This window comes from Rattus norvegicus, chromosome Y (genome assembly GCF_036323735.1).
Source record: "Rattus norvegicus strain BN/NHsdMcwi chromosome Y, GRCr8, whole genome shotgun sequence".
Taxonomy (NCBI): domain Eukaryota; kingdom Metazoa; phylum Chordata; class Mammalia; order Rodentia; family Muridae; genus Rattus; species Rattus norvegicus.
The window spans coordinates 32536395-32556356 of record NC_086040.1 but is presented as its reverse complement, the minus strand read 5'-3'; the positions used below and the strand labels follow the sequence as shown (position 1 = coordinate 32556356).

The 19962-nt window shown below is 40.9% G+C and overlaps 1 long non-coding RNA gene across 2 annotated transcripts; it reads left to right on the top strand.

Moving 5' to 3' along the window:
- The first annotated feature begins 3703 nt into the window (after positions 1 to 3703).
- Positions 3704 to 11753, top strand: LOC134484524 (uncharacterized). Of its 2 annotated transcripts, none has more exons than XR_010061974.1 (3): positions 3704 to 3828; positions 11097 to 11195; positions 11678 to 11753. It is a non-coding gene; the product is annotated as an uncharacterized LOC134484524 (long non-coding RNA). The 2 variants fall into 2 exon arrangements; XR_010061973.1 differs by having other exon boundaries at positions 3704 to 4324; positions 8738 to 11195.
- The last annotated feature ends 8209 nt before the right edge of the window (positions 11754 to 19962 follow it).

Below are 19962 nucleotides of genomic sequence, written 5' to 3'. Positions count from 1 at the left end.
CACTGGTCCAAGAGTTATAATCACTGAGCTAGGGTGAGCTGGAATGTTCACCTTTTTATATGAAGAGGACACCAAGCTTGGCAAAAATCTGGGGGAGGCAAAAGAAACCTGTATCAGAGAATGGTTGCTGTTATCCCACTGGTCCCATCTCCAAAGATTACGAGACAGGTTTGAGATATTCTTGGTGTGGGTGGGGATTGCTCTGCCGGAATACCAGGGTTTTGGAGAAATAGCAAAGCCCCAATAGCCCATAACACATGAGGGTACTAGGACGAATCTGCGTGGAGACAGAAGGTATGGAGTTTGAAACTTGATAGTTTGTTTTGGTTACACCCCAACATTGCAAGGTTCCTCAGAATGTTTTTATCTGTTTTTCCATGAAACAGATGAAAAGGCACTGTTTGAAGGATTTAAAAAACACTTTATGGCTGTGAAAACACCTTGTAGTGCACCTGTCCATACAACTGGATCCTGTAGCCTCAGAATGGATCACTTGTCTAAAGGCTATGTTAGCTGCCCCTATTCTTTGAAAGAAGCAGAGAAGCTAAATCTGGGTCAGCATTTTATGCTCCTATCATCCCAGAGAGTTGAAGCCTTTCTACAAGGAACACCACAACCTGGCTTCTATTTTTTTTTCATCTTTATTAACTTGAGTATTTCTTATTTACATTTCAATTGTTATTCCCCTTCCCGGTTTCTGGGCTAACATCCTCCTAACCCTTCCCCCTCTCTTTCGATATTTGTTTTCCCCTCCCCATCCTACCCCCATTACCAACCTCCCCGCAACAATCCTTTACACTGGGGGTTCAGTCTTGGCAGGACCAAGGGCTTCTTCCCCTTCAACTGGTGCCCTTACTAGGCTATTCATTGCTACCTATGAGGTTGGAGCCCAGGGTCAGTCCATGCATAGTCTTTGGGTAGTGGCTTAGTCCCTGTAAGCACTGGTTGCTTGGCATTGTTGTTCATTTGGGGTCTCATGCCCCTTCAAGCTCTTCCAGTTCTTTCTCTGATTCCTTCAATGGGGGTCCTCTTCTCAGGGCAGTGGTTTGCTGCTGGCATTCGCCTATGTATTTGCTGTATTCTGGCTGTGTCTCTCAGGAGAGATCTACATCCAGTTACGGTCGGCCTGCACTTCTTTGCTGCTTCATTCATCTTATCTAGTTTGGTGGCTGTTTGAGTATGGGCTACATGTGGGGCAGGCTCTGAATGGGTGCTCCTTCTGCCCCTGTTCTAAGCTTTGTCTCTTTATTCCCTTCCAAGTGTATTCTTGTGAAGCTGGCTTCTATATGTCCCTTTTGCACACTAACAGATACTATTACTGTACCATCCTAGAGTGTAGTTGGAAAAACACTCTTGACATAAATCCTGTTACCCTGCTGTGTGCTGTAGACCCTCAGATGATCTTCCCTGACTGTCGTGAGGTAACAACAATGGTCCATTTTACGTGGAAAGACCTAATGAACTACTGCCAAACACCGTCCCATGAAAGACACTAATGCAATAATCAACACAGTTGGCAGTATTTTCATTAAACAAGGAGTGAGATACCAAGGAGCTTCAACAGTTACTGTAATTGAAATTATTTTCACTCAAGACTTAGAGCCAAGTACGTAGGCCCAGAGAACACTACTGATTCATCAGACTGACTCAGGAGGTCAAATGTGGAAAAGGGAAGCCTGTCATTTTGTACATGGACAGACGTTATGCTTTGGATACTAAAAATGTCTATGGTATAATATGGATACAAAAATTGTCCTCGTTGCTGAGGAAAGGACATTTAGAACATAGAGAAAGTCATGGCTCTCCAAGAGGATATTTGGATTCCCCTATGATTTGCTAGGTTTCACTGCTATGGATATCAAAGAGATGTCTGCCTTGAGACTAAAGGTAACAAGATCACTAACCTAGATGTCAAACAAGTGTCCTTAAGTCCTTAAGTCCAGTGATCCTACTGAACTTCTGGTGGCATAACTAACACACCACTACCTGAGACTTCACAGTATAAAAATGATGTGAGTATGCAAAAGCATTACCTGGATACCTTGAAGCCACAGGTTGATACTGAAAAACAGAAGGAAAGATCATTCTTTCAGAAACAATTTGCAGTTTTCTGGTAACTCAGCTTTACCAGACTACTTGACTTGGTTCTACATAACTCTATGAATTGCCAGCACCAATATATGTTATACCTACCTACATTGGACAGCATGGCAGGATATGTTTAAGCCAGATGTCAGGTTTATACTTATATAAATAACAAGACAGAGTTCATTAGAAAGAAGAATCTCATATGACTGGCCAGCACTATGATGAATTATGGGAACCTGACTTTACTGACATATAGACTGCTAGGATAGGAAAAAAGTATGTGATTTTTTTATTGATACTTTTTCTGGGTGAGTAGAGCTTCTCCAAAAGACAGAAACTGGTGAAAGATAAACTAAAAAGTTCTGCTAGGAACTTTTCCCCTAATTTTCCCTCTCACTAGGAATGCTATCATGGAATTGCCCAGCTTTTATAGCTTTTATAGCCAAAACTTCTGAATTGATAGTCAAAGTTTTATAAATAGTGTGCAATCTTTATGGTGCATATATAACTCAGAATTCCTGGCAGGTGGACACAATGAAAAAGACATTAAGAAAAAAATCCTATGGAAACTCCCAGTACATTCCAGGGAAGTATCTCAAGACTGTTATTTTTTTTTATTGGGCCTGCTGCATTCCATAAAGGAGGGATTCATCCATATAATATTATGTTTAGAATACACCCCACATTGCTTTCAATGTGCAGAGATTAGCAGTTGGAAGAACTGTTCAACCATTTCATTCTTCAAATCTTACTCCTCCAGTTTTCCATAAAATCTATTCTTTGTCCTATCAGAGAATGGCACTGAACCTCTAAATCCACTAACAATATCCCATTGTTCCAGCCAAGTGGTAGTGATACTGCATGTGTCAGGAAATATGTGAAATATGTGGTCCTGTGTACACAGGAAGGCCAATATTAGAGAACTGATATCTAATAGAACTACAGGACAGAATTCTATAGTTCATGTTGTCCTTTGCTTTACTGATGTCTATTTATCATTTAAAGTAGGCAGAAATTATTCTTACTGTTGCAATAGCTCTATTCCTGGGCCCCTTTGTTGCCAAAATCATTGCAAAAAGTGGAATTGGAAATCAGAACTTTTGAGTACACATACAGCAATATATATAAAGTCTACTATCAAGAAATGTAAAATAGGAAAATTAAATACAATATTGATTCAATTAAAGGTTGTTTGAAATATAATGGCCTTAGGGAGACAGAGAAAACGTACCACATTAACTGTATATCACACTGTTAGATCTGGGAATAGAATTATTCTCCAGAAGAATTTTCTCCACTACACACTCCTAGATCTTTTCTACACATGCCAAGACCCTGACTAACTTTCTCCATTCAGAGCATGTAACCACTAATGAAGCAAAGAGAAGTCTCTAGCTTTAGAGAGATGTAGTACATAAAGGTTTCCACTGTGTCACAGGAGACACTCCTGGAAAGGGCACCCTTGAATCTGGTCAAAGTAAGGAAAGCTGTTTATCAGGTAGGCCATGACAGTTCTCAGTGACATTAGGTACTCCCTGAAAAATCTATTGTAACCTGGAGAGCCCAAGCTTCTGTGATGTCACAAGTGTTGTCTAGACAGCAACTATCTCTTAGATATTCCTTCAGTAACTCTAGGGTTTATGAACTGTCCCCTAGTTCAGAGTAAACTGTCATTTGGGAGTGATAACAAGAGGATAAAGACATCACAGATGGGGAGAAGGAAGCTGGACTTCTGTCTTGGTATAAAAAAAAGGGGGAAATATATCATCCATGGGAAAGCTCAGTGAGTCCTGGATAGGAGTTGAGGGGGTTTGCTGACGAGATAGCCTTGAACTGAGCCTTCCACATATGGGAATCAGGAGCTGCGAGCCTCCCAGCAGCATCTGGATGTTCCTGCTTGTTATGGTTCCTGGAAGTCAGAGATTTTATATCATTAATATATTCATTCCAAAAACCAGGTGTTGGGGAGGGCAAAGTTGCTTTCCTGAGAGGTCATGGATTTTACTCTTTTTGCCCAGAAGAAAACGGTCCTAAGGAAAAGGAAAAGACCAATATTGTGTCCTCAGCTCAGAGTAAACTCCATGCATTGGATTCCTATGGTGCAGTTTGTGTCTGACACTGGTATCTGCGAGAGAGAAGTGCTACCAAGTTGAGACTTCATCATCAGAGTCTTTTCACTAGTATTACTCTGAGTACCATTCCCTGACAGTTACCCTTTATATGTCTGAGTCAATAGGTGAGATTAGCTGACAGTTTTTTTTCTTTAATTTCTTTCTTTTTTTTATTTTTTAGCAATTTTTATTTCTTTTACAAACGGATATTTCTATATTTACATTTCAAATGTTATTTCCTTTCCCAGTTTTCTGTCCATAAGAGGCCTAACTGGTACCCTTACCCTTCTTCTATATCCCCTCTTACTGCACATTCATATTCCCTTCAACTGGGAGTCAAACCTACTTTGGACCCGGAACTTCTCCTTCCATTTATGCCCATCGAGGCCATCCTCTGCTACATATGCAGTTGGAGCCATAGGTCTATCCATGTACAGTCCTTGAATATTGCCTTAGTAACAGAAAACTCTGGTTCATTCCCATTGCTATTCTTATGGGGATTAAAGCCCCTTCATATCTTGCAATCCTTTTTCAAAATCTAACAACAAGAGATCCATTTTCAGTTCAGATTGCCACTAGCAGTCACTTCTGTATTTGACATGCTCTAGCTGTGTGTCTCAGGAAGTATCTGTATCCGGATATTGGCAGCCTGCCCTTCTTAGCTTCAGCAATCTTATCTAGTATTGCTGACTGATTATATATATATGGAATGCTCTTAATGGGATTCCTTCAGTTTCTACTCTAAATTCATAGATATTTTTGTTCCCCCTTTTAAAAAGTAGCAAAGCATGAACATCTTGGGTGTCCTTCTTAGCCTTCCAGTTGTCTGTGGTCTGCATCTTGGGTAATTTGATCTTTTGTGCCAATATCCACTTTTGGTGATTTCATACCATGTATGTTTTTCTGTAACTGGGTTACCTCAGTCATTATTATATTTTCTAGTTCAATCCATTTGTCTATGAATTTCTTGAAATCATTGGTTTTGGTAACTGAATAGTACAAAATTGGGCAGATGTACCACATTCTCTGTATCCATTCCACCGATGAATGCCATTAGGTTTCCTACAAGTTCCTGGTATCATTAATAAGTCTGCTATTGAAGGAGTTAAAATAAAAACCTCATAAAAACTACAGAAGAACAGCACATAAGGGGAAAAGACAGAACGGGCCTGAGACATGCCCGGTCAAGCCTAAAAACAAGGTCAAGAGATTGTTCCAGGCACTAGCAGCCACCATCTCCGCTGAGTCATGGGCCATCCGTATGGGCAAATTGGCTGTTCCTCTATAGTTAATAGTTACCAAACTCCCTGTTCTTCAAATAAAGATAAGACGCTCTCCTACATCGTGAACACTCCAGCCCACACGTACTGCATGCTGATGAGACATTGTACCCATTTCCCTTACTGATATATAAATCAACCAATCAAGTATAACCACGCTGAATCCCATTGCCTTCCCCTATAAAAAGCCTTAAATTGGGGCTGGGGATTTAGCTCAGTGGTAGAGCGCTTACCTAGGAAGCGCAAGGCCCTGGGTTCGGTCCCCAGCTCCGAAAAAAAAGAACCAAAAAAAAAAAAGCCTTAAATTTTGAGTCTTGGGGTCGACTCCCATGTCTCCTGTGTGAGATACGAGCTATCCCAGAGCTCTGATAATAAATGGACTCATGTGCTTTATATCAAGAGCCGATCTCGATCTCTCACATTTCTTGGGGAGTACGATCTTGCAATTGGAGTGGGGTCTCCCATAAGGGTGTCCTACACTATGAACATAGTTGACCATGTGTCTTTTTTTAAAGATTTATTAATTTATTATGTATAAGTACACTGTAGCTATGTTCAGAAGAGGGCATCGGGTCTCTTTACAGATGGTTGTGAGCCACCATATGGTTGCTGGGAATTGAACTCAGGACCTCTGGAAGAGTAGTCGGGTGCTCTTAACCACTGAGCCATCTCTCCAGCCCGACCATGTGTCTTTATTGCATGTTGGAGCATGTTTTGGGTATATACCGTGGCTAGGTAAATCTTGGTCCTCAGGTAGTGCAATTTACAACTTTCTGAGGAATCTCCAGAATGATTTTCAGAGTGATTGAACAAGTTTGTAATTCCACCAAGAAAGAAGAAGCTTTCCTCTTTCTTGACCTCTTAATCAACATCTGCTGTCTCCTGAGTTTTTTATTCCAGCTATTCTTACATGTGTGAGGTAGAATCTTAGGGTTGTTTTCATTTACATTTCCTTGATGACAAACTTAGTCACCATACTTAGATGAACATTTCTTTAAAAGCTTCTCAGATATTTGATTTTCCTCAATTGAGAATTCTTTCATCATTTCTGGAACCCAATTGGAATAGGGTTATTTGTCTCTCTGAAGTTTAATTTCTTTAGTACTTTGTATCTATTGGATTATAGCCCTCTATCAGGTGAAGTATTGGTATAGATCTTTTTTTCTAATCTGTTGGTTGCTGTTTTGTCCTAATGACAGTGTCCTTTGGCAGGCAGATTTCTATGACATTGAAGAAATGTCAGTTAGTGAAATAGAACAGGGACTGGCTCCTTCCTGACTTCCCTACATGTCCTATACAGTAATTGGGGGAACTAAACAACCATTTACTATCCCTGCAAGGCATGTCTATCTACAGTCATGGTTCTATAGAGACCTATCAGTGATTCTGGTGATCTTCCCAGCAACTGTATGCTGATGGAATTTGCAGTTTTCATCCTGGTTTCTGTAACTACAGCCTAAGGTGTTGTGAAGCCAAAATACACCATGTGCAGCTGTGAATAGGCCTTAGGAGATTGCCTCCTTGGATTTCTGAGGCATTGCTAAGTTAATGAGAGGAAAACAACACCCTCTGCTCATCAGAGCTCTGGGAATTCTGACACTGTTGCTTTATCTCTATATGAAGCTAGGTCAAAAGGTCACCTTTCAGATATGTTCTTGAATATCCTTCAGTGTGCTAGCATTGGACTGCAATGAAATATTATGCAGGAGAGGTGTGGAAACATCTTAACTCTTCCATTAGAGATCAGAGAGATGAGCTATTCACAATCAATTGACTGTGTATGTTTCTGTACTTTGGCTTTGACCATGCAGATCTACTGTCTCATACTTCATGGTTCATATGTCCAAATGGGGGGAAAGCACCACTCACAATTGTTCCCCATCCTTCATCCTATGGGCTTAGATTTTAGTGCAACCCTCCACATCTTATATGCTAAATCGACTGTCCTAAATTTCTTCAACATGCACATCACTATTATAACTACACTCCGTGTATGTGTGTGTGTGTGTGTGTGTGTGTGTGTTTCTGTGCTTAAATGGTTAATTTGATACAAGTTTACAGAAACCTTGTCACTGAAAAAAGTCTATGTAAGAAAACTATAATCTGTGGATGGGGCAGAAACCAAATGCTCTCCCACAACATGACCTTCTTTAAAGAGTAGTATAATCAGAAATAAGAGATTAAATTTGAAAGTAAATTTTGGAGGTAATACCGTGGCATGTCTGCATTATCATTGTGAACTGTGAGATTGTTCTCTTTGTTCTGTGGGCAGACATGAGGGCTCTGAGGCCAAGTTGCATCCTGTGGATCTGAGAATAAACTGAAGGTGACTGTCAACTTGGTCACATGAAGAAAGTGATAGGAGTTAGAAGACAGTATCAGGCCATTGTGACACTGCCGTCCCAATGGAAACATGGAAGTGTTGACAATCACAGAGTGGGAGTCTCATGTCTGAACTTTGACACACAGCTAGGCAAAGTGTAACCTGTCAGTTAGCTTCCCGAGTACCATCTACAATGAAGGGTAGGCTCAGATGAAGTACTGTTTAAGGTAGGTGCTGTTCCTTGTGAGCTGCATCTCAGGGTAAGTGGATGACCATTCAGCCTCTTGTGACATGGCAGATCAGAGTACTGAGAGACAGAGGGGCCAAATCAGTGTTTGTTTTTCTAGACCAACATAACTGCATTATCCAGGCTAAGGATTTGCTCATGGAAGTCTAGTGTTTCACGTTGGTATAGGCCAATCTGTGTGAAGTCTCAATAGCACAACTGGCTCCAGGCTTCTTTCTTAGTCAATGGGATTTACAGGCAGTCATTTATACTTTTTCTTCTAGATTCACAATTTATTTTCTGGCTTCATATACACAAGGCATAGTATTCTTTCACTCTCTCTCTCTGTGTATGTGTCTTTCTCCGTCTCTCTGTCTCATCTCTCTTTGTCTGTCTTTCTGCCTCTCTGTCCTATTTTTCAGCTTTCCTACAAAGGTCTTTACTAATGATAACATATTTCATGGCAGTTTATGCACTCGATTATCTCATAAAAACCAGTGTGATCTGAACTTGCTGTCTACTGGAGAACAACAATTAAAAATAGAATTGATGTCCAAATCTACTAGATAAGAATTTAACAACTGAGAAGATGTAGAATATTCAACAACTCCCAACAAGGCTAGGGGCCAAGGATCATGTATGGAAGGAAAATTTTCAGAAATCCAAGAAATGCATGCCAGGCTGACCATGGACTGTCTTCTCTTTACAGGGACTTACAGCCTCAGGAGAAAGATAACATGGGACTTTAATAAACATGCATCGTGTAGTAATACCTAGTCTCTTCCCTTACTTTACCTTCCCTGTCTGTATTTTCCTAATGGATGTTTTACATAAATGTAGTAGTGACTGCCTTTCAGGAGTATAGAAGTTGTCATATGTGGCACCCAAATGAAGAATTTGACTTTTCTTCCCTGGCTGGAGCTCCTTACCAATGATCTACTACATCGTTTTCCTATGACTGCTCCTTTGATTTGTGTGTGTGTGAGTGAGTTGTGTTTGTGTGTGTGTGTATCTGTCTCTCTGTCTGTCTGTCTTTCTGTCTTTGTCTCTGTCCATCTGTTTCTTCCACATGATACCTATATATACTTCAGTTTGACTTCTTAATTGCTCATTCCAAGATTGACCCATCATGCTTTCCCTGAGTGTTTGCTATTGATGACTCAAATTACACCTGTGTTAATCAATGCACCTGTATCCAGAACTGTGTGCCATTGATCACATCACAATCAGTCTCATGGCTAAAATAAATAATTTTCGAGGCTCTGAGGGAATTTTTTATCAGAATTTAAAAGTTTTCTGTATTTTTTACTCCCCTATCCATACTGTTGTAGTCTGTGGATATTCCCCAAGTCTTTGCTCACTAGTACTTATCTATGTACCTGGCCTACTTGGAGGACATCATCCCAACCCTCCAATATTACTTAGCAGGGGGAATAGATGAAAAATTTGGAAAAATTGGTCATTTAGCTACAGAAGATGTCCCCAGAGATGGATTAACTGTGTCGAATCAACACATCACTGACAAGAATTCTGAACTATGTTCTCAGTATATTTTCTTCTTTGTCATTTTGAGTGTGCTACCAAAGGAGTGGGGGACCATTTGTGGGCTGTGGTTGAGAACTGAGTCTTCACTATTCATGCATGAAGGTGGTAAAAAATTCAATAGATCAGTGATATCTCTGGGTTAGAAGGGATATTGATAGAAAGTCTTCCTTTGTGTCTCAGGCAAAGATCCTTGAAAGGGCAACTTGGTTTGTTTATTTGGAGAAGATCTTGTTAAAGGGAAGTTATGTGCTGTTGAACTGGACTATCTTCCGGATACTCTAATGTATGCTGGAATTTCCATTGTATTCTCTGTGATGTCACTAGTGTTATGGAAACAGAAACTGCCCTCGTGGCAATTAGTTAGTACATATTTGTTTACGCACTCAAATGTTTTTCAGGATGATCAAGCTATTTACAGAGAAAACAGAGAGCATGGAGAGACAAAAGAGAGAGGAGCAAGAAATTAAGATACTTTTTTGTTAAAGAAGTGAAAACATAAATTATCTGGTGCAAAAAGGCGAGTGAGAGCAGTGGGCTGGTTCTGAGGAACTTCCTAGAGGAGGTAGTCTTGGCTCAGGCCTTCTAGGAGTAGGACTTATGACCTGAAGGCTCTGGATCCCTAAAGAAGAGACCCAGTTTCAGGAATATCTGATAAATTTATTGGCAAAGGGTCAGGAATTGTCAAGCATGCATCTTGTCTACTATGCATTCCTTAGTTTCACTCTGAATGAGGAAGAATGCCAAGAAGAGGCACAGCGATAAAAGCTTTGACTCTCAGGGTAGAGTATTGAATTTTATCTTCACAGGATTCCTGGACATGCCATTGGAATTTTATGACAAGGGCTACTCCACTCACATGCATCAAGGTCTCTTACTCTTTGTCTTGAACATACATGATTAAGGCTTGGTGGTCCTAAACACTATGGAGTACAGGACTTACATGCATCCCATCAGATACGAACTGAAAATATCTTCCATTTATTCATGTCTTGGCCAGATTTTGTTGTTAAGGGCCACGGCGACAGCAGAAGGCAGTGAGGCACATGTTTAGCGATCACGGTCGCGAGAAAGAAAATAGCTAATAAGTCCAGCTTGAAGAGAGCTTTCCTCATCTTTCAGTGCTTCCAAGTATCTGTAGATTTCCCATTTCATCATGCTTCATTGGGGGACTCAGCATTTTCTCTCCTGTGACTGGGCCATTACCATGCATGTTCCCTTGTGTTTCTCTACAGGGTCTGCTGGGAAGTCGTCATCCCAACCTTCCACCATCAGTGAGCTAGTAAATCAGATTAAGAATTTGGAGAAATTGATTACTTAGCTCCAGAAGATGACCTGTGAGTTTGGTAAACTCCCAGGAAAGCTGACCCATTCAACCAACAGCATTTGGACAAAAGATAGCCATTATGCCCACTTCTTTGTTGACAGTCCTGACCCCTCTGTGTTAACCTCAGTTTTCTCACACCACAGGAAAATGCAACTGTAATGTCCTCATGTACGAACTAATTTTCTTGTGTGCCACGCAGAGGCAGGCCATGAAGAAAGGATAGGAGTTTAATAAGAAACTATATAATTCTCAGAAAAGCAGAAGCTGTGTTTTGAATAAAAGTCTTGGGATTCGGCAGGTAATGTGTGAGCTCTCATCATGGACTTTAATAGACAGAGATTGCATTTTCTGTTCTCAGAGAAATACAAAAAGCTGATCAGCTACAGAAGCACAGTAACTTAAACTTTGATAAATAAACTTTTATTTATTTATTTAAAGATTTATTTCATTTGATTTGTATGAGTATTCTGTAACTGTCAGACACGACAGAAGTGGGAGTCAAATGCCATTATGCATGTTTGTATTCCACGATGTTTTTGCTGGGAATTAAACTCATGACCTATGGAAAAGCAGTCAGTTCTCTTAAATGCTGAATCATCTTACCAGCCTAAAATTCTTTTGATGGTCATGGTGATTGTATTGATGATGATGATGATGATGGCGATGATGATGATTGTTATTATTATTATTATTAATATTAGTATTTTTATTATTATACTGAAACTCTAAATGGATCAAGATTTACCCTCCTCCAATGCTCTTTCCCCTCTCCTGTCTCAGGAAGATCCTACAATAAGGAAGACACCATCAGAGCTGCCCATCCTCCCCAGCACTAAAGAAAGAAAAGATTTACTTTGTCTGGGTTATGGAGATTTTCTTGTTGACTGGGCTCATAGCTTCAGACCTGAAGAGAGGTAGACTATGGAAATGGGAGCTCCTTTTGGAGGATTCTGCTTATCTTGGAGTAATTGGTAAATACTGAGGAAGCCTAACATGTTGGTCCACCACCTTATCCCTTGCTGAGAATAAAGTCTCCTGGGAACTGGGTAAGAAGAGTAAGCAGGCATGGCTAACAAGTCAATCCAGGTGGGTAAACATTTGTCCATTAGGTATACAGGGAGAGCATTTCATTGACTAAGCTGAATGTATCTACTCTCCACTATGTTCTAATTCCATGTAAGGAAAGTTTTGTAGATTTTGTCTATCCTGTGACCCAGCAAGTGTTTTTCACATTCTTTATGCTGTTTCTTCACTGATATGAACCATGTGAGAATGGAGGGAGCAAAGGAAAGCCACAGACAACAACATTCTACATTCTAGAAGATCAAGGCCTTCTCATAAAAAAAAAAAAAAAAAAAAAAAACATCTTTGTATCTATGAATTGAGCAATGAGGTAAATTGCTACCAACCTCTGGTCATGCAGCTGATATCTGGTACACTGGTCTATTGACTAAGTATTCCATGGGGGAAAAAAGCATCAAAAATTAGCATGAGATAAAAAAAGAACTTAAGATCCCGGCCCGCAGCAGCTCTCTGCTCCCAGACCCGGTGAGAGAGAGACCCAACCGCCTGGTCAGGTGGGCACTCCTGAGGCTGCAGAGCGGAAGAGACCAACAACACTGCTCACCCCTGCCCACATCCCTGGCCCAAGAGGAAACTGTATAAGGCCTCTGGGCTCCCGTGGGGGAGGGCCCAGGAGCAGCAGGACACCTGCCTGAGACACCACCGGAACCGGAAAGAAACAGACCAGATAAACAGTTCTCTGCACCCAAATCCCATGGCAGGGAGAGCTAAACCTTCAGAGAGGCAGACAAGTCTGGGAAACCAGAAGAGACTGCTCCCTGCACACACATCTCGGACGCCAGAGGAAAAAGCCAAAGACCATCTGGAACCCTGGTGCACTGAAGCTCCCGGAAGGGGCGGCACAGGTCTTCCTGGTTGCTGCCGCTGCAGAGAGCCCCTGGGCAGCACCCCACGAGCGAACCTAAGCCTCGGGACCACAGGTAAGACCAAATTTTCTGCTGCAAGAAAGCTGCCTGGTGAACTCAAGACACAGGCCCACAGGAACAGCTGAAGACCTGTAGAGAGGAAAAACTACACGCCCGAAAGCAGAACAATCTGTCCCCATAACTGACTGAAAGAGAGGAAAACAGGTCTACAGCACTCCTGACACACAGGCTTATAGGACAGTCTAGCCACTGTCAGAAACAGCAGAACAAAGTAACACTAGAGATAATCTGATGGCGAGAGGCAAGCGCAGGAACCCAAGCAACAGAAACCAAGACTACATGCCATCCTCGGAGCCCAATTCTCCCACCAAAACAAACATGGAATATCCAAACACACCAGAAAATCAAGATCTAGTTTCAAAATCATATTTGATCATGATGCTGGAGGACTTCAAGAAAGACATGAACACACTTAGGGAAACACAGGAAAACATTAATAAACAAGTAGAAGCCTACAGAGAGGAATCGCAAAAATCCCTGAAAGAATTCCAGGAAAACACAATCAGTTGAAGGAATTAAAAATGGAAATAGAAGCAATCAAGAAAGAACATATGGAAACAACCCTGGATATAGAAAACCAAAAGAAGAGACAAGGAGCTGTAGATACAAGCTTCACCAACAGAATACAAGAGATGGAAGAGAGAATCTCAGGAACAGAAGATTCCATAGAAATAATTGAGTCAACTGTCAAAGATAATGTAAAGCGGAAAAAGCTACTGGTCCAAAACATACAGGAAATCCAGGACTCAATGAGAAGATCAAACCTAAGGATAATAGGTACAGAAGAGAGTGAAGACTCCCAGCTCAAAGGAGCAGTAAATATCTTCAACAAAATCATAGAAGAAAACTTCCCTAACCTAAAAAAAAGAGATACCCATAGACATACAAGAAGCCTACAGAACTTCAAATAGATTGGACCAGAAAAGAAACACCTCCCGTCACATAATTGTCAAAACATCAAACGCACAAAATAAAGAAAGAATATTAAAAGCAGCAAGGGAAAAAGGTCAAGTAACATATAAAGGGAGACCTATCAGAATCACACCAGACTTCTCGCCAGAAACTATGAAGGCCAGAAGATCCTGGACTGATGTCATACAGACCCTAAGATAACACAAATGCCAGCCCAGGTTACTGTATCCTGCAAAACTCTCAATTAACATTGATGGAGAAACCAAGATATTCCATGACAAAACCAAATTTACACAATATCTTTCTACAAATCCAGCACTACAAAGGATAATAAATGGTAAAGCCAAACATAAGGAGGCAAGCTATACCCTAGAAGAAGCAAGAAACTAATCGTCTTGGCAACAAAACAAAGAGAATGAAAGCACACAAACATAACCTCACATCCAAATATGAATATAACGGGAAGCAATAATCACTATTCCTTAATATCTCTCAATATCAATGGCCTCAACTCCCCAATAAAAAGACATAGATTAACAAACTGGATACGCAATGAGGACCCTGCATTCTGCTGCCTACAGGAAACACACCTCAGAGACAAAGACAGACACTACCTCAGAGTGAAAGGCTGGAAAACAACTTTCCAAGCAAACGGTCAGAAGAAGCAAGCTGGAGTAGCCATTCTAATATCAAATAAAATCAATTTCCAACTAAAAGTCATCAAAAAAGATAAGGAAGGACACTTCAAATTTATCAAAGGAAAAATCCACCAAGATGAACTCTCAATCCTAAATATCTATGCCCCAAATACAGGGGCATCTACATACTTAAAAGAAACCTTACTAAAGCTCAAAACACACATTGCACCTCACACAATAATAGTGGGAGATTTCAACACCCCACTCTCATCAATGAGAAACAGAATCATGGAAACAGAAATTAAACAGTGATGTAGACAGACTAAGAGAAGTCATGAGCCAAATGGACTTAACGGATATTTATAGAACATTCTATCCTAAAGCAAAAGGATATACCTTCTTCTCAGCTCCTCATGGTACTTTCTCCAAAATTGACCATATAATAGGTCAAAAAACGGGCCTCAACAGGTACAGAAAGATAGAAATAATCCCATGCGTGCTATCGGACCACCACAGCCTAAAACTGGTCTTCAATAACAATAAGGGAAGAATGCCCACATATACGTGGAAATTGAACAATGCTCTACTCAATGATAACCTGGTCAAGGAAGAAATAAAGAAAGAAATTAAAAACTTTTTAGAATTTAATGAAAATGAAGATACAACATACTCAAACTTATGGGACACAATGAAAGCTGTGCTAAGAGGAAAACTCATAGTGCTTAGTGCCTGCAGAAAGAAACAGGAAAGAGCATATGTCAGCAGCTTGACAGCACACCTAAAAGCTCTAGAACAAAAAGAAGTAAATACACCCAGGAAGAGTAGAAGGCAGGAAATAATCAAACTCAGAGCTGAAATCAACCAAGTAGAAACAAAAAGGACCATAGAAAGAATCAACAGAACCAAAAGTTGGTTCTTTGAGAAAATCAACAAGATAGATAAACCCTTAGCCAGACTAACGAGAGGACACAGAGAGTGTGTCCAAATTAACAAAATCAGAAATGAAAAGGGAGACATAACTACAGATTCGGAGGAAATTCAAAAAATCATCAGATCTTACTATAAAAACCTATATTCAACAAAATTTGAAAATCTTCAGGAAATGGACAATTTCCTAGACAGATACCAGGTATCGAAGTTAAATCAGGAACAGATAAACCAGTTAAACAACCCCATAACTCCTAAGGAAATAGAAGCAGTCATTAAAGGTCTCCCAACCAAAAAGAGCCCAGGTCCAGACGGGTTTAGTGCAGAATTCTATCAAACCTTCATAGAAAACCTCATACCAATATTATCCAAACTATTCCACAAAATTGAAACAGATGGAGCCCTACCGAATTCCTTCTATGAAGCCACAATTACTCTTATACCTAAACCACACAAAGACACAACAAAGAAAGAGAACTTCAGACCAATTTCCCTTAAGAATATCGACGCAAAAATACTCAATAAAATTCTGGCAAACCGAATTCAAGAGCACATCAAAACAATCATCCACCATGATCAAGTAGGCTTCATCCCAGGCATGCAGGGATGGTTTAATATACGGAAAACCATCAACGTGATCCATTATATAAACAAACTGAAAGAACAGAACCACATGATCATTTCATTAGATGCTGAGAAAGCATTTGACAAAATTCAACACCCCTTCATGATAAAAGTATTGGAAAGAATAGGAATTCAAGGCCCATACCTAAACATAGTAAAAGCCATATACAGCAAACCAGTTGCTAACATTAAACTAAATGGAGAGAAACTTGAAGCAATCCCACTAAAATCAGGGACTAGACAAGGCTGCCCACTTTCTCCCTACTTATTCAATATAGTTCTTGAAGTTCTAGCCAGAGAAATCAGACAACAAAAGGAGATCAAAGGGATACAGATCGGAAAAGAAGAGGTCAAAATATCACTATTTGCAGATGACATGATAGTATATTTAAGTGATCCCAAAAGTTCCACCAGAGAACTACTAAAGCTGATAAACAACTTCAGCAGAGTGGCTGAGTATAAAATTAACTCAAATAAATCAGTTGCCTTCCTTTATACAAAAGAGAAACAAGCCGAGAAAGAAATTAGGGAAACGACACCTTTCATAATAGACCCAAATAATATAAAGTACCTCGGTGTGACTTTAACCAAGCAAGTAAAAGATCTGTACAATAAGAACTTCAAGACACTGAGGAAAGAAATTGAAGAAGACCTCAGAAGATGGAAAGATCTCCCATGCTCATGGATTGGCAGGATTAATATTGTAAAAATGGCCATTTTACCAAAAGCAATCTACAGATTCAATGCAATCCCCATCAAAATACCAATCCATTTCTTCAAAGAGTTAGACAGAACAATTTGCAAATTCATCTGGAATAACAAAAAACCCAGGATAGCTAAAGCTATCCTCAACAATAAAAGGACTTCAGGGGGAAACACTATCCCTGAACTCAAGCAGTATTACAGAGCAATAGTGATAAAAACTGCATGGTATTGGTACAGAGACAGACAGATAGACCAATGGAATAGAATTGAAGACCCAGAAATGAACCCACACACCTATTGTCACTTGATTTTTGACAAAGGAGCCAAAACCATCCAATGGAAAAAAGATAGCATTTTCAGCAAATGGTGCTGGTTCAACTGGAGGTCAACACGTAGAAGAATGCAGATCGATCCATGCTTATCACCCTGTACAAAGCTTAAGTCCTAGTGGATCAAGGACCTCCACATCAAACCAGACACACTCAAACTAATAGATAAAAACTAGGGAAGCATCTGGAACACATGGGCACTGGAAAAAATTTCCTGAACAAAACACCAATGGCTTATGCTCTAAGATCAAGAATCGACAAATGGGATCTCATAAAACTGCAAAGCTTCTGTAAGGCAAAGGACGCTGTGGTTAGGACAAAACGACAACCAACAGATTGGGAAAAGATCTTTACCAATCCTACAACAGATAGAGGCCTTATATCCAAAATATACAAAGAACTCAAGAAGTTAGACCGCAGGGAAACAAATAACCCTATTAAAAAATGGGGTTCATAGCTAAACAAAGAATTCACAGCTGAGGAATGCCGAATGGCTGAAAACACCTAAAGAAATGTTCAACATCTTTAGTCATAAGGGAAATGCAAATCAAAACAACCCTGAGATTTCACCTCACACCAGTGCGATTGGCTAAGATCAAAAACTCAGGTGACAGCAGATGCTGGCGAGGATGTGGAGAATGAGGAACACTCCTCCATTGTTGGTGGGATTGCAGACTGGTAAAACCATTCTGGAAATCAGTCTGGAGGTTCCTCAGATTATTGGACATTGAACTGCCTGAGGATCCAGCTATACCTCTCTTGGGCATATACCCAAAAGATGCCTCAACATATAAAAGAGACACGTGCTCCACTATGTTCATCGCAGCCTTATTTATAATAGCCAGAAAATGGAAAGAACCCAGATGCCCTTCAACAGAGGAATGGATACAGAAAATGTGGTACATCTACACAATGGAATATTACTCAGCTATCAAAAACAACGAGTTTATGAAATTCGTAGGCAAATGGTTGGAACTGGAAAATATCATCCTGAGTGAGCTAACCCAATCACAGAAAGACATACATGGTATGCACTCATTGATAAGTGGCTATTAGCCCAAATGCTTGAATTACCCTAGATCCCTAGAACAAACGAAACTCAAGACGGATGATCAAAATGTGAATGCTTCACTCCTTCTTTAAATGAGGAAAAAGAATACCCTTGGCAGGGAATGGAGAGGCAAAGATTAAAACAGAGACTGATGGAACACCCATTCAGAGCCTGCCCCACATGTGGCCCATACATATACAGCCACCCAATTAGACAAGATGGATGAAGCAAAGAAGTGCAGACCAACAGGAGCTGGATGTAGATCGCTCCTGAGAGACACAGCCAGAATACAGCAAATATAGAGGCGAATGCCATCAGCAAACCACTGAACTGAAAATAGGTCCCCTATTGAAGGAATCAGAGAAAGAACTGGAAGAGTTTGAAGGGGCTCGAGACCCCAAAAGTACAACAATGCCAAGCAACCAGAGCTTCCAGGGACTAAGCCACTACCTAAAGACTATACATGGACTGACCCTGGACTCTGACCCCATAGGTAGCAATGAATATCCTAGTAAGAGCACCAGTGGAAGGGGAAGCCCTGGGTCCTGCTAAGACTGAACCCCCAGTGAACTAGTCTATGGGGGGAGGGCGGCAATGGGGGGGGAGGGTTGGGAGGGGAACACCCATAAGGAAGGGGAGGGGGGAGGGGGATGTTTGCCCGGAAACCGGGAAAGGGAATAACACTCGAAATGTATATAAGAAATACTCAAGTTAATAAAAAAAAAAAGAAAAAGAAAAAAAATATATCTTTTGAACAATGGTGCCTGAAAAGCCACAGAATTGTGTATAAAGCTCTCTCTAAATGCCCATGTTCAAATCAGAAACAGTGACAGTCACCTTCTCTGTGTAATAAACTCAGTGATTCCCCCCTGTGGTTTAGTAGGGGATCCAGCTTTACCTAAATGGAGGTCTCTGAGTGGTACAGGAAATGCTCAGGCTCTGACTGCAGTATCCAGTGTCCCCTCCACTGCTGACAAAGGACAGGTCCCTCCCCACGGGTACCACAGACCCCAGATGCTGGTGCAATAATCGAGCCTCTTGATTTCCCTCTCTGTGAGGTAAAGGTATCCATTCACCTGGAATTCATCCAGAACCTTCAAGAGTCAGAAACATCCTGCAGAACAAAGTAGCTTCTCTGGCCCTCTCCAAGGTCCTGAGAACATACCTGAAGTCCAGTTCACTGAGAAGATGAGGGCACCCTGCCATTGCCACATCCTCCTTGCTAACAGAGAGGATGGGGAGAGGAGGCAAACACTCTCTTTTCCCCATTCCTCATGGTTCCCATTCCTTACATATTAAAAATGCAACTTGCAGACTCATCAGTCAAAACACCAGGGCCTGGGAGATGGCTCATTATGTTAGGGATTCAATAATCAGAATTTAAATTCTCAGCAATGGGCACTCTGTCTGGAGCCACAGTCATTCCAATGTGGGCTCTGCCAACAGGAAGACGTCCGGCTGCATTGTACAGGGCAATACCGTAGCCCCACCCCCTTTCAGTCTTTCATTCACTCACTAACCAATAATCATGTGGCTCAGTACAGAGGCCACTGGCTTGAAGTAGAGCATGAGAACATTGAGTGTGTGTTAATTCTGCCTGATCACACGATGTTTCTGTGATGTCAGAGCCACGGTCTCCAGGATACCACCTGGACCCATTCTCACTCTGATTTAACACCTTTATTGGAAAGAACATAAAGGGAGGATACTTGAGAAAGTCCAGGGTAGACAAAGTCTTGCCACGTCCCCTGTAGTGTAGAGGTTCCCCCGCCACAAACCCTTTTCACTGCTCCTTCCACTTAAGCCTGTGATTCCTGAATGATATTAATACAAACCAACCATGCCTAGGTGCCATGTCCAGAAACAAATG